Below are 16,009 nucleotides of genomic sequence, written 5' to 3'. Positions count from 1 at the left end.
ATCTTTTTTAGATCCTTCTTAGAATCAAAGATGGTGTCCAGAGGCTCATTCAGGTCCACCATGGGCAAGGTTTGCTGGAAGACAGGCCAATGTGCAGGTACTGCCGGAAGTGAAATCCCGGGATACCAGAAGAACATGACCTCCAGGCTGGGATAGCACTCCAGGTCTCTGCTGGCTGCTAAGGTTGCTGCCTCCTCCTTGTGTCCCTGCAGTAGAACCTCACCAGCCTTAGAAGGGGCCAGGCAAGGGAAGGGTCTGAAGCTTAAACTTCATTAGCTCTTCTCCTTGTCTATCCTTAATCTCTCTTTCTAACTTGCAAACTTGACTGACAGTTTTTCTTCGAAGGTGCCTTTATCTTTCCCACTTCTGTCTCTGAATCATTCCAGTACTTCTTCCTGGAAAGCCTTCCTCCAACATTCACCTACTGAGATCTCTGAAAGCCCAAGTCAAATGCTGCTTCTCTATAAAACCTTTCCTGATTCCCCTTACCGGATGAAATCCTGTTGCTGTCTGAGCTCTTTTAGTATCTACTGGCCTCAGTTTTCACAGGGACTTTTCCAAAATTGCTTTGCATATTGTTAATACATACATTCATGTATTCATGGAAAATGAGAAAATTTTTCCAGCCAAATAGAAAAGAAGCCAAAAACAAAGATAAGAGGATTTAATTTTCAAGTTTTAAAGTGTTCATTCAATCAACATCCATTTCCCATTCTAAAACTGGAGCTGTAATAATGAATGAGTGGAAGTTCTACCCTTACTGAACTTATAGCTGGTGCGAGGCCAATACAGTGCCTATCACATGCTCATTAAATGTTTGCATGACTCAAACTTTGTTAAATGAAGGACAGCAGAGAGCCTATGTCAGAGCATACAGAATGATCAAACTAATTTTTCATATCTCATCACTTCTAAGATGCACATATCTTCATAATTTAACATCTTTGAAATTGGGATACTTTTTACAGTAACATCTTATAACTTCATTTGGCATGTTTCTTCTTCCTTAGTAGTACATAAAACAATGATATATTTTATAATCAGTGGTGTGTTATGGTCAATGAAATGTGGTAGATGTCTTCATATGGCTACATTCCTTATTGTTCATTTGAAGAAATGAGTGATTTTCACAATTTTTAATGTTGCAGACTGATTTTTCATATTAATGATAAATTTGAATCCATTGGTGGATAAAGTCCTACTCTAGACTGATAGAATTGCAGAGGTAGAAGAAAATTAAAAGAAATTGGTCTACTTTTCATCCATTCTAGAGTGTAGTGAAGACCTATTATTTTGTCTGTCCTGAAGTACCCCATGGCCTTCTTCCCCCTTCTAGGAACTTCTGCCTTCTTCCCTGAGATGCTGTCCCTCCTCCTTTCGTTCTCTTCAATGTTTAGTCTAGGAATGACAATGTTAATACAGTGGAACCCAAGGGGCGCCTGGGTGGCTCAGTCGTTAAGCGTCTGCCTTTGGCTCAGGTCATGGTCCCAGGGTCCTGGGATCGAGCCCTGCATCGGGCTCCCTGCCCCGCGGGAAGCCTGCTTCTCCCTCTCCCACTCCCCCTGCTTGTGTTCCTTCTCTCGCTGTGTCTCTCGCTGTCAAATAAATAAATAAATAAATCTTTAAAAACAAAAAACAAAAAACAAAAAATACAGTGGAACCCTGTATGTTAATACAGTGGAATCCCTGACCACATTTGATTGTTCTGGATTGCAGTTGAACCAAGCATAGTTCCAGAAGGAGAAATTTGGATTTGTGACAACCAGAGAACCTTGCATAAGTTATCAATTTGGGTACCTGGCCTGTAGGGCATAACATTTGTAAAGATTTGGGGTTCACATTCTTCCATGGAAACTGAGGAGCAGAGGAGGCTCTCTTTGGCCAGAGAGAAGAGAGAAGCAGACATGCAGCAATGGGTGAAATATATATACATGATGGCACTGGGGGCTTGTTTGCTTCCCTATCCATGGCCTTCCTTCTGGTGGATTCTCTCTTGGCCTAAGTTCTTTGTAATTGCAACAGAATTGCAACCAATTGAAGCCAAAAGGGGCTTCATATATTTCCCAGAAAGTGGTCAGTCAGTGCCTGCTTCAGTGTCTCCAGTGATAGGGAACCCACCATCTTCCACGGACTTCATTCCAGTGTGGGGAAATGATGAATATTTGGCAGTTCCATTCATATTGAGATGAAATAGCTTTATGTGAATTTCACAAGTGATTACTAGTTCTGTTTGCCAGTCCAAACAGAATTCTATTCTGTCTCCTCCTTCATAGCCCCTCACCCTCAATAATGACTACTCCATCCTTTAAGGCTTCTTAATTGAAGAGAGATATCCCAGGCTCAGCAAATTAAGTTTGTTTTCTTTGTTAATTTGGAAGAGTAGGAGAAAGTGTTAAAACAACAATAACAACAAGAAAAACAAGAATAACAATAAATATTTAACTTTTGGCTTGCATTTATTTTTGGGTCAGGCACTGAGCTACATGCTTTATGTACTTTAGTTCACAGAATCCTCACAACAACCTTATAAGATGAAGACTGTTGTTTTTCAAAATTTGCTGAGAAGGAAACTGAGACTTAGGAAGATTCATTTACCCACAGTCACTCAGTAAGTAGCCTGGCCTGCATTTGAACTTGAGAGAGATCATTTCATAGTGAAGGGATAGTATTGCCCAGGCAATGGTGAAAGAAAACTTCTTTGGTGAAAGAAAACTTCAAAGCATTCAGTAGTAGTCTGTTAAAATTCTGTAACATGTGACTGAGAAGTGGTCTCAACAAAAGAGCACGTTATGAAATCCCCCTTTTCCCTGGGGAAAATGTCCTCAAGATGGGATAGAATCTGTCAGTCCCAGAATAGACTCATCTGTTATCTTGGATCTTCTGGACAAGATTTTTATGGAAGGCATCCTTCTCATTCCTGTGAGACATTGCTGAACAGAATTTTGTTTTATTTTTCACATTTGTTAATCACCCTCAAGATGTGGAGTGTTGAACAAACCAGCTATAAAGAGGCAGCTACCCAGTTAAGAACATGAATGCACATATGTTTTATCAAAAGAAAAAATATCTTCTGCTGGTTCTCCTTTTCCCTGGTATGAACATGTTGAGGAGGTAAAAAGTAACTAGGGAAAGATAGGAAAAGTAGGTGGAAGGTGACGACAGGGAGATATTTTTAGGGTGGCAATTTTTTATATTTCTCTTTAAGAAGAGAAGCTCCTCTGGGTTATAACAATAATTACTGTTTGGGGAGCACTCATGTCCTAGGTCAGGTTCCCAGAAGCAGACCCTGAGACAAGGATTCATGTCAAGTAATTTCTTAAGTCAGTGATTCCAGGAGAAGACAGAAGGAGAGTAGGGGAAGCATGACAGGAAATGGGGAAGGAACCAAAGAAGGTGTGACTGTAGGTGATGTTCCCGCTGTAGCTTGGTCCCTTGCAGAGCTTGGAAGAACAAGCTTAACTTCCGAGTTTGTTTTACTGATAGACAAGGGAGTTGGGTTCATACATTCCTACACCAGTTAGTCATTGGCCATAGCTACCTCAGGGAGGACTTTACATCTCTGCACTGTCTGTGCTTAGGCCAAAGCTGCTCTGGTAATCCAAAGGGGGTCCTCGGAGAGAAATTGTGAGTGTCAGCTATTTGGACTGAAGTACTCAGAAGCCGGGGGATGGGCACACAGAACAAATAACAGGCATCCAAGGGCATCTGGATGGGTAACTACCATCATCACTCCAACTTATTGGGTACCATGCGTTGTGTATACCTTGTGGTTAATTTACACTATAATCTAGCAAGGTGGGGATGAATAGCTTCATTTTACAGGGGCAAAAATACTTTTTGAGAAGTTAAGTCATGTTGTCTAAAGTGTCATAGCTAGTATGTGGCACAGTTGGGATTTGACCTTGAGTTCCCTGAAGCCAGAGCCCATGCCCTTCCCACTGTGTCTCACAAAACCTGCTACCCACCACACTGACCCTCAACTAAATTTTTGTTCAATGAGCAACATCTCTTTAGCACTTACCATGTGTCCAGTGTTCTGTTTGGCATCATAGATGTAAAGATAAATTAGAGTTAATCCTGCCCTTGGGAGATGGCTTTCTTGCAGGGATGATATATAGATGCACAGAGCTAAATAACATAACGTGAAAATGCCAAACTAAGTTTACGAATTAAATATTGGAGATCATCGTGCAAGAAGGAACAAGTAATATTGCCTAGGGGCAGATACCTGGGAGGTGGGAGGCTTCAGTGAGGGACTGTCATTTGAGTTAAGCTTTTACATGTGAGAAGGATTTAAGCAAGTCAAGTGGTGACTCTCAGGACCGATCAGGAAGCAATTTAAATGGGGCCTTGGAGGGGCAGTTCAATTTTGGGTGATTATGCCTTTTTTTTTTTAAGATTTTATTTATTTATTTGACAGAGAGAGAGAGACAGCGAGAGAGGGAACACAAGCAGGGGGAGTGGGAGAGGGAGAAGCAGGCTTCCCGCGGAGCAGGGAGCCCGATGCGGGGCTCGATCCCAGGACTCTGGGATCATGACCTGAGCCGAAGGCAGCCGCTTAACCGACTGAGCCACCCAGGCGCTCCTGACTATGCCATTTTTATACACATTCCAAACTATTACTTTGGCCCTTCTCAAACTTATGTCTTAACTTCTCTTTGGCAGACATTTATCAACTAGGTTTTCTTCTAATGGTAGGCGTATCTGCTTATTCCCATCATAATGGTGACCTTTCTGATGGGGACTTCTAGGAATGCTGAAAAAAAAAGCCTGAAAAAAGTGAACAGATAATTAAACTGAGTAGGGCCAAGATCAGGGCCAAAGGTTAAAGAGAGTGGGGGGGTTCTGGAAGCCAAGAATAAGTGGAGTTGGAACTGACCAAGTGGTAAGTGAAGGAAGTGGTCAGGAAAGACAAAAGGCCGTCAAAGAACCATCCTAAGCTCTCTTTCTCCTCCTTCAAGACTGAATTTCACATTGCCATTGGGAGGATCCTCAGGTCACAAACACCAGTTTATCTCTTCCTTTAATCCATTGGGCAGTCAACCAATGCTCTTATCTACCCTTTCTTTAGTCAACCCCTGTGGGAGGGAAATATAATCTGTTACTGCAGCTTAGAGTTTATCCAAACTGTATAGTGTTCAAGGCTGATTCCTGGGATTCTGGGGATGGGAGGCAGGTCTCAGCTCGGAAATTTCTAGATGTCCTTATTAGAATAAGGACCAATTATTATAAAAAGGAATGGCGGAGGAAAATAAAAGTGGCCGAGGAAAAGGGATTTGGCTGAGTAGTGGAAAAGGTGAATTAAAAAAAAAAAAAAAATCACAAGAATGAAAGGAACATTAAGAAAACTTTTCATTCTTTCTCTTGCCTCCAGGCTGTAGTATGCTGAAATGACACGATAAATGTTCTTTTTGAGAAATATAACTTGAAGTCATTTACTAGAATTCCTTGTGTTAGGGCTATTGCCTCCTCTCAGTAGTAGGTAAACAGATCCATAACATGCTGTATCCTTGGTAGTAGGAGGATGGGATACATGTACATGGAGTATTTTCCAATTAGATTTTTAACTACTTAAGTGGGATACATTTCATTATCTTTACCAAGAAAATTAAAGGTCACATCATGGAAAAATAATTAGTAAATTTATGACTGATATTTCTGCCCATCAAATCTATGCTTTCTATTCTAAAATTAACTATTGGGGTTAAGGAGACCTTGGTTTCTATTAAAGGTACCGTTGCAGAGCAGTATTTAAAAATCAGGCTCCTTGCTGAGAAATGAAAAATATGTAAAACTTTATACATGCAGATTTACAACCCCATCTCATTCAAACTTCTGTATGTTTTGGGAATAGATATACAAGAAAAAGTCCAATTAATTTGATTATTGTTCCTCTGCATTAAGGACCTTAGCAGACAACCTGAAGGTTTAAAAATCGTGATTATATGGGGTATCTGGGTGGTTCAGTTGGTTAAGCATCCGATTCTTGATTTCAACGCAGGTCATGATCTCAGGGTCATGAGATTGAGCCCCACAGTGGGCTCAGTGCTGGCATGGAGCCTGCTTAAGATTCTCTCTCTCTCTCCTTCTCTCTCTGCCCCTCCCCCACCATGCACGCACTCTCTCTCTCAAAAAAAAACATAAAAATAAAAAAAAATAAAGTAAACAAATCATGAATATACCCAGACAGAGTTAAAATTTAAGACATTCTTATATAAGGGAAGCTGTTAAGTATAAACACCAAAATACTGACCATAACTACCAGTAGGGTGTACCCTATCCAGATAGCTATTTGTAATAATGCCTGGAGATCTTTGAGATTTTGTAAAGATAATTTTATTTCAGAAACACTTTGCATTATAGAATAAGAGTTTTACAATTTACTATATATAGTTATTTTGAGCATACTGTAGTAGATTGTATGGCTCATAATCAGGGACCCTGCCTGGGGAGGATTATATATTCATACCCTGTTGAATTCAGGCAGGGCCATTTGACTTGCCGGGGCCATCACAGTGAGTGAAGCATGTCATTTCTGAGCAGAAGCTTTATGAGGCAGCAGGAGGCCTGCCACATTCTTTTCCTGTTTGACAGGACTACCAGCAAAGTTGCAGTTGGAAGTTGCTCTTATAAGCCTGATACTAGGGGTAGTAAGTACTCTAGCTACTCTGTGATGGACAAATAGTGTGAACAAGAAATCAACCCTTGTTGAGAGATTTTGGGATAATTTGTTATCATAGCATAGCCTATCTTGACTAATACACATGAGACAAAGGACAATTACATGTACATGTCGTAGGACAATATAAATTTTCTGAAGCTGGCAAACCAAGGAAATGGGGAACCCCTTGCTCCATTGTGTTAAGAATTATTTTGTCATGGGCTTAATATATTTTATTTTTGTTTCTCATGTGTTAATTCCCTTATTCCATATCTTCTGCTTTTGTTCAGTAATGGTCTGATCACTTGAGTGGTCATTCAAGAGACGTGATGTTAATTGTATAGAACACAAATATTTTCATTGTTATAGCCTCAAGTTCATATTTTGAGTAGAATCTTTTCCAACTCTTTTTATAGCCCTAGTTAACTCTTTTTATTTGCATAGAATTTCTCTGCACTAGTTTTTTTCTTGCATATGAAGACTGTACAAAATGGATGGCCTCAATTATGTAATTATTTCTTCAGAAATGTCTTTTTTTATCTGTGTGGTGTTGCAATTTTCTTTTTTACTTTCATGTGGCTTTTTATATTTTGCCACATACAGCTATAGTAGTAACATAAGGAATCATTCCTTTTTTTTTTGACTAAAAGAGAGATTTATAGCTTGAATTTAACCTGCAGAGGATTTCATCAGTGATTAGAGTCATGGGTGCCATATTGCTTTCTGTGTACATTTTCTCCCTCTTGTAGCTTTTCAAGGCTCTTAGTATTTAATCTTTTTATGCTCATTCTGATAGTTGCACTTAGAGTATTAGATAATATGTCTAATAGAAATACTCCAAGTAAATTCAAAACTCAAAGGAAACATGGTCACTTGGCAAATGTTAGAGCAACTGCTACTTCTCAGATTTTTCTATCCTCAACTTTTCTTTCCCAGCTTTACTAAGGTATCATTGACAAAAACTGGATATATGTAAGTTCCTCAATATGGTATTTTGATATACATATATGTTGTGAAATGATTATTACAATCAAGCTAGTTAGCACATCTATCACATACTTACCTCTGTGTGTGTGTGTGTGTATGTGTGTGGTGAGAACAATAAAGCTATACTCTTAGCAAATTTCAAGTATACAGTATATTATTAGTAACATAGTCACCATGTTGTACCTTAGATCTCTAGGACTTATTCATCTTTTAGCTCAAATTTGTACCCTTTGACCAAAATCTCCCCATTTTCTCTATCCCTACACCTCAGCCACTGATAATGGTCATTCAGGTAACTCTACCCTGAAGTTACATTTAATTTCCACATAACTTTTGGAATCTTTTAGATGCCACATAAAAGTGAGCTCATGCAGTGTTTGTCTTTGTCTTACTTATTTCTCTTAACATTATGTCCTCCAGGTTCATTTGTGTTGTCACTAGTAACAGGATTTCCTTCCATTTTAAGGCTGAATAAGGATACATTTTGTGTGTGTGTAGTGTATATGTGTGTGTGTGTGTGTGTGTGTGTGTATCACATTTAAAAAAATCAGTTTAGCCACTGACAGGATTGTTTCTATATCTTGGCTACTCTGAATAATGCTGTGTGTACATGGGAGTGCGGGTATCTCTTTGACATAATGTTTTTGTTTCTTTCAGATATATTCCCAGAAGTGGAACTGCTGGAACATGTGGTAGTTCTATTTTTAATTTTTTGAGTAGCTTCCATATTATTTTCCATATGCTCACACCAATTTACATTCCCACCAACAGTGCACAAGTGTTCCCTTTTCTCCACATCCTTGTCAACACTTAGAATGTTTTGACTTTTTCCTAGTAGCTATCCAAACAGGTTTGAGGTTGATAATCTCGTTGAGGTTTTGATCTGCATTTCTTTAATTATTGATGCTGAGCATCTTTTCATATACCTGTTGGCTATTTGTATGTGTGTCTATTAAGGTTCTTTGCCCATTTTAATCAGATTATTGTTTTTTGTTGTTGATTTGTTTTGCTGTTGAGTTGTATGAATTCTTTATATATTTTGGATATTAACCTCTTATCTGATATGTGGTTTGGAAATATTTTTTACTATTCTAGAGGTTGCCTTTTTATTTTGTTGACTGTTTCCTCTGCTGTGCAGAAACTTTTTAATATGATATGGTCCCACTTGTTAATTTTTGCTTTTGTTGTCAAATCCAAAAATCATCGCTAAGACCAATGTCAAGGAGTTTTTCCACTATGTTTTCTTCTAGGAGTTTTATAATTTCAGTTCTTATATTTAAGTCTTTTTAATAATCTATTTTGAGTTGACTTTGTGTATGGTGGAAGATAAGATCCGATTTCATTATTTTGCATGTGGATATACAGTTTTCCCAGCACCATTCATCGAAGAGATTATCCTTTCCTCATTGTGTATTCTTGGCACCTTTGTCAAATATTGATTGACCATGTATGCATGGGTTTATTTCTGGACTCTCTATTCTGTTCTATTGATCTACATGTCTGCTTTTATAACAGTACCATATTGTTTTCATTACTATAGCTTTGTTATATAATTTGAAATCAGGAAGTGTGATGTCTCTAGCTTTGCTCTTCTTGCTTAAGATTGCTTTAGCTATTCAGTGTTTTTGTGTTTCCATATGAATTTTAGGATTGTTTTTCTTTGTGAAAAATGCCATTGGGATTACACTGAATCTGTAGATAGCTTTGGCTAGTATACACATTTTAGCAATATTGATTCTTCTAAGCCACAAACATGGGATTTGTGTCATCTTCAGTTTCTTTCATTAATGTCTTACAGTTTCCAGCATACAAATCTTCCACTTACTTGGTTAAATTTATTTCTAAGTATTTTTTTGATGCTATTGTAAATGGAATTATTTTCTTAATTTCCTTTTTGGATAGTTCTTTGTTAGCGTGTAGAAATGCAACTAATTTTTTAATGTTGATTTTGTGTACTGAAACTTTATTAAATTTGTTTCTTACTTCTAACAGCTTTTTTGGTAGAGTCTTTAGGGTTTTCTATATGTAAGATGATGTCATCTGCAAGCAGAGACAATTTTATTTCTTTTCCAATTTTGATGCCTTTCATTTCTTTTTCTTGCCTAATTACTTTGTTCAGGGCTTCCAGTACTATGTTGAGTAGAAGTGGTGAAAATAAGCCTCATGTCTTGTCCCTGATCTTAGAGGAAAAGCTTTCAGCGTTTGACTATTGAGTATGTTGTCTGTGGGCTTGTCATGTATGGGCTTTATTGTGTTGAGGGACATTTTTTCTATATCTAATTTGTTGAGAATTTTTATCATGAAAGCATATTGAGTTTTGACAAATGTCCTTTCTGCATCTATTGAGGTGATCATATGATTTTTATCCTTCATTCTGTTTTTTTAAGATTTAGTTATTTTTTAGAAAGGGAGCAGGGGCAGAGGGAGAGGGAGAGAGACTCACATGGAGCAGACTCCTGCTAAGAGTGGAGCCTGAAACGGGGTGATCCCACAACCCTGAGATCACAACCTGAGCCCAAACCAGGAGTTGGGCACTTAACTGACTGTTCCACCCAGGTGCCCCTATCCTTCATTCTGTTAATGTAGCATATCACATTGATTTGTGGATGTCAAACCATCTTTGCATCCCAGAGATAAATTGTACTTCATCAGCACATCATTTTAATGTGCTGTTGAATTCAGTTTACTAATATTTTGTTCAGGATTTTTGCATCAACATTCATCAAGGGTATTGGCCTATAATTTTCTTTTCTTGTAGTGCCCTTGTCTGGCTTTAGTATCATAGTAATGCTGGCCTTGTCAAATGAGTTTGGAAATGTTTCCTCCTTGAGTTTTTGGAAGAGTTTGAGAAAAATTGATATATATTCTTTAAATGGTAGAATTTACTGGTGAACCCACTAGACTTTTCTTTGTTGGGAGGTTTTTGATTACTGATTCAGTCTTCTTACTCATTATTGGTCTCTTTGGATTTTTTATTTCCTCATGATTTAGTCTCGGTTAGGTTGCATGTTTCTAGGAATTTATTCATTTCTTCTAGTTATCCAATTTGTTGGCATATAATTGTTTGTAGTAGTCTCTTATAGTCTCTTGTATTTGTGGGTATCAGTTGTAATGTCTGCTCTTTCATTTTTTATTTTACTTATTTGAGTCCTCTCTTTTTAATTAGTTTAAAGTTTTATCAATTTTGTTGATCTTTTAAAAAAACTAACTCTTAGTTTTGTTGATCTTTCCTGTTGCTTTTTAGTCTCTACTTCATTTATTTCTTCTCTGATCTTTGTTATTTCCTTCTTTGCAATAACTTTGGGCATAGTTATTTTTTTCTTTTTTCTTTTCTCTCTCTCTTTTTTTTAGTTCTTTGAGGTGTAAAGGAAAGGAAAGAAGTTGCTTATTTAAGACCTTTTTTTTTTAATGTAAGCATTTGTCACTACAAACTTCCCTCTTAGAAATGCTTTTGCTCTGTCTCTTAAGTTTTGGTATGTTGTGTTTTGTTTTCATTTGTCTTGAGATATTTTTTAATTTCCCTTTCTATTTCCTCTTTGACTCATTAAATGTTCAGTAACATTTGTTTAATATCCACATATTTAAGAACTGTCCAGTTTTTCTCCTGATGCTCATTTCTAGTTTCATACAATTGGGGTTAGAAAATATGCTTGATATCATTTCAGTCTTCTTAAATTTGGACTTAAATTAGGACTTGTTTTGTGACCTATCCTAACCAATGTTCTGTGTGCCCTTGGGATGAATATGTATTCTTTTGCTGTTGTATGGACTGTTCTGTATATGTCTGTTATGTATGTGTCACTCTTTTTCATTCTTTTTTCTTCTTTCTCTTCTGGAAAATTTCAAAGAATGTGTCTTGAAGTAAACAGTTTCTTTCTTCTGCTTGATGTTGACGTGCTATTGCATTTCTCATTTCATTTATTGTATTATTCAACTTCAGAATTTCTGTTGTTTTTTTTTTTAATGATTTCTATTTCTTTGTTGAACTTTGTGGAGTTTTTTTTCATGTTTTGTTTTCCTGGTATCATTGGATTGTCTGTGTTCTTTGGTAGCTCTCTGAGCTTTCTTAAAACAATTAATTTGAATTCTTTTCCATGCAATTTGTAGATCTCCATTTTTGGGGGGGTTGGTTATTAGAAAATTATTTTTTTCCTTTGGTGTTGTCATGTTTCCTTGATTTTTCCTGTTTGTTTGCTTTTTAAATGTCTTGTGTTACTATGCATTTGAAAGAAGCAGTTACCTCCTTCAGTCTTTACCAGCTGACTCACCAGTAAATCTGGTGCTAGGGATTCCAATGCTTTCTCAAACCTGTTCTATGGATGCAGCCACTCTGCTCCTCATTCCCTCTTGGGGAAAGAATTCTTAAGATTGTATGACATCTCTTGACCCTGCAAAGCCACGTTGGGTGCTCAGAGTCTCCTGTTTGTTTTTCTCAGGGCAATGCCCTTAATTGCTCAGGTTTGTGTGCTTTCTTCCAGTCCCACATAGCTGGCCGGGCTTTCTGTATGTGCTTATGAGCTGTCGGCAAATCCTTGCACTTGCAATCCATAGGGGCACATGGGGAGCTAGCCGTGGATAGGTGGAGTGTGCTGAGCATTGGGTATGCCCATTGGCCAGTTTGGGGCATCTGCAGGCAAGGCATCTCTAGTGGCTCATGGGCAAGCTTCCTGATGGAGTCTGTGAAGCAGTTAATAAGACCCAAGGCCTTTGATGATTTCTGAGCTCTAGTTGCTATACTCCTGGCCTCTTCTAATACTTCAGTTGTGCTGATCACTTCCATATTCTTGGTGGGATGAGAAAGAAGTGGATATGTTGGCAGCATCCTGCATGACTGGGAAGCTGGTTGTTCACTCACTATGCTCTCATTTTCCCCTATGGGGGAAATTACAGGCTGAGAGGGTCTCTCCTGGCACTGAACTGTGCTACCTTTGGGGAGGAGTGACCTGGATAAAGTGAAGCTGCTGTTCTTATCTTACTCAAATGGGTCTTTTCTCAGAATTTTGCTCCAAAGATGTACTGAAATTTCTCTGGGACTCCTGGACTCCCACATAGGTACTCTTGTCTGTGGGTGGTTGTTAAAATATATGTTTTGTGGGGGGATGATAGTGAAAAACTCTAATTCCACCATCTTGCTGATGTCACTCCCCTCTGTCCTCAACTTTGATTTTTCTTCAGTTCAAATTTTATTCAGATTTTGTAAAATTGGGGTCCCCATTTCTCCAAAACATCAGCTCAGAGAAGTGTGGTTTGTGAAAGAGAGACTCTAATTTCAGAGTCCAGTCCTTCCACTTCTCATAACAACCATGCTTAGGACAAGAATGTAATGAGCGACTGTGGGGATTTCTGTACTAAACTGACTTTTGTTTGTCAAATGGTGCTGAATTGGGAATATTATTATTTGCCAAAATGCATTCTAGAAAACTTCAAAGGCAGCCATAAACTTCAGGCTTTAATACTAATTAGAGGCATCTGTTTCCCAGGTGTAAGGTGTTTATCTTTGAGAAGAGGGAGATAGTAAAGCCCAGAAGAAGCATGCTGGAGCACCAACAAACCAATAAATGATTGAGTGGATTCCAGGAGGGAGAAAAAAAGTAGGGGAGATAAAATAAGATGTTGTGGTGAATACGAAGAGCTGGGAGAACAACTTTAGTGGGCTTCTGTGCATGGGACTGAAAATAATATGAATGTTTGTGCTACATTGCCTAATTTTTTTTTATTCAAATTATTCCTTTTTTTTTAACCTCAGGTTGGCTTTTTTGGGGGGCAGTGGGGTCAGGGCCATATAACAATATTTAGTTTGAAAAATGTACTATTCTCTGCAACTTTTGAGCCCTAGGAGGGCTGGTGAATCTATGCACTTATCTGTACACTGCTAAATCTATCTCTTCATTATTCATATTCAGCACTTAATTACAAGGAAGCTTGAAAACAAGAAGCACAAATCAATGCTTTCCTTTCCTGAAAGTTGAAGCAAATAAAAGTAATTTCAGCATACAACAAAATAACAGCTGATTTAGGAAAGAGCTCAAATGTCTGTGGGTTTTCCTGAGGTGTTTTTTGCCCTAGTGTCAGTGAACATAATATGATGGCAACTGAAGATGGTTTGGGATCTAGAGACCTGGGTTCTAGTCCTTGTTCTGCTTGTTTCTAGCTGTGTGACTTTAGTCTGTCCAGTTTTTAGTTTATTTGCAAAATACAGATTTATGAACATTACCTTTAAGGTTTCTACCATGTCACTTGTTTCGTTACAAAACTCTTGATTCAATTTAATTTTTGAAAGTTTTTTTGAGCATTAACTACATGCTAGGCACTAGAGATAAGACAAATATAAGATATCATGGTCTCAAAAAGCTCACTATGGGGAAAATGCAACAAGAGAGAAATGTCTCAGGAAGTGTTTACTGTGGATGAGGTGCTGATTAATCCTATCTGGGAGGATTAGGGAAGCTTTCTCAATAAAGGTGATATTGGAGCATAATTGTAAAGGATAGATAAATGAGAGTCATCATGAAGAACAGGAAGAGGACATCTGATGTTATTATGCAGCTCAAAAGTATTCAGCCTAGATGTTTCTAAGTTTTCCAGGCCCTGATGACCCCTTTCCTACAATATTTAACTCCTAATTCTATCTTCTGCAGAGTTCTAGCAGGCCATGACAGAAATGTGCATGTGTGCATGTGTGTGCATGCGTGTGTGTTAATTAGATAGGGGACATTTATTCTCTTCTAAGTTGTTGTGCACTGAGGAATGTTTTGAAATTTTTGCTGGCAGTAACCTTAGCTCCTAGCTATCAACCTTGCCTCCCCAGCCCTACCTTTTTCTTCTTTCATCTACCCAGACATCACAAGGTTATTAAGCACAGACAACTCTCACTGAAGGTTTGGGGAAAGTGGTTGGTAATTATTGATAGTAGAGGAGGGCAGCTTTAGAGTAAAAATTGTGGAAATATTTATCATAGGGAATTTTTCACTGGCCCTTGCTTCCAATTACAGGAGCTTCTCTCATTTCTTCTCTTCATGTCTCCACCATTGTCCTTCAAGGTATTCCTTTTAAATCCCCAAATTCCTAACACTTTATTAGATAGAGCAATTAAGCTTCTTACTCTCATCCTCTAGCTAAGCCCAAGTAGCCTGTCTTCACTAAAAGCACCTATTAAGACTTGGTAACTACAACAAAAAGTGGGGGCACATTTACCTCTTTGACTTAGTAGTTAAAATCTAAAATATAATTTACTTAAACCAGATCTATATTTTCCCTCTCGTGTTAAAGTGAGACAGTTCATGCTCAGATGCTCTGGTGGTCTTGTTTCAGAAAGTCTGCAGAGACCCAGGCTGTTTCTGATTTATTGCTTCACTGACCACGACCTATATTCTCAAGGTCATCCCATGATCCAACATGGCACCTGAGTTCCAGCTGTACATCTATATTCAGAGGTAAAAGAATGAATGAAGAAGAGGCAAGGAGTAACACACAGCTTTGTCTTAAGGAAGGTTTATGGAAGCTGCCATGCCATTAGCTGGAATTAGCTATTTATATCCCATTAGCCAGAATTTATTCCATGGCCACACATCCCACATAACTAGCTATAAAGGAGGCTAGGGAAAGGAGCCTTTTTTTTGGTCACATGCCCAGCTAAAACTTGAAGGTTCTATTGCTACAGAAGAAGGAAAGAATGGGTATTAAGGACATTCAGACATTTTCATCACGATGTCTTTTCTATGATGCAGAAGGTAGAAAGTGAAGACTCTAAGTAGCTCTTAGTTTGTCTCCATATTTAATCCTATTTAATCTTATTAACATGATTCTTTGTAGATCTTTCAAAGTTATTCCAGATTCCTCTTAAAAGTTGGTCATCAAAACTAGGCAAAGAGTTGTAATAAGCACCTCACCAAATCCTTAATCTTTGTTTAATCATTTGCCAAATATGAGCCTTTCTGTTACCATCATTGGGATTAGAGTCCAGTCTTTTAAAGAGCATGAATGAGTCATCTGTTTTTGACAGTCTAATTTTTTCTTCTGTTGTTATTTTTGTGTTGTGTGACTCTAATAATGTTTTCTTTGAAGACTCTCTCAATACATTCTTTTTTTTTAAATTTAATTTTGTGCTGTTTCCCTTCAAGCTCTTTTTAATGAGAGCATTAAATCTGAACAAGAGCTAAATTGTAAGGGATTTAACAGAGTAAGTATCATAACAGCATTAATAAGGCCATTCTGTGAGAGCTTGCTGGATATATTTGGTATTTGCCTAGATATAATCATTCCTTCATCCTTCTGTTCATTCAAGAGATACATACTGAGTGCCTACATTTTGTGTTTGTATAATACCTGCCAGGACGTGGAAATTTAAAAGTGTCAGGGGAC

Source organism: Phoca vitulina, unplaced genomic scaffold (genome assembly GCF_004348235.1).
Source record: "Phoca vitulina isolate PV1807 unplaced genomic scaffold, GSC_HSeal_1.0 scaffold8, whole genome shotgun sequence".
Classification (NCBI taxonomy): Eukaryota; Metazoa; Chordata; class Mammalia; order Carnivora; family Phocidae; genus Phoca; species Phoca vitulina.
This window is presented reverse-complemented; position numbering follows the sequence as displayed.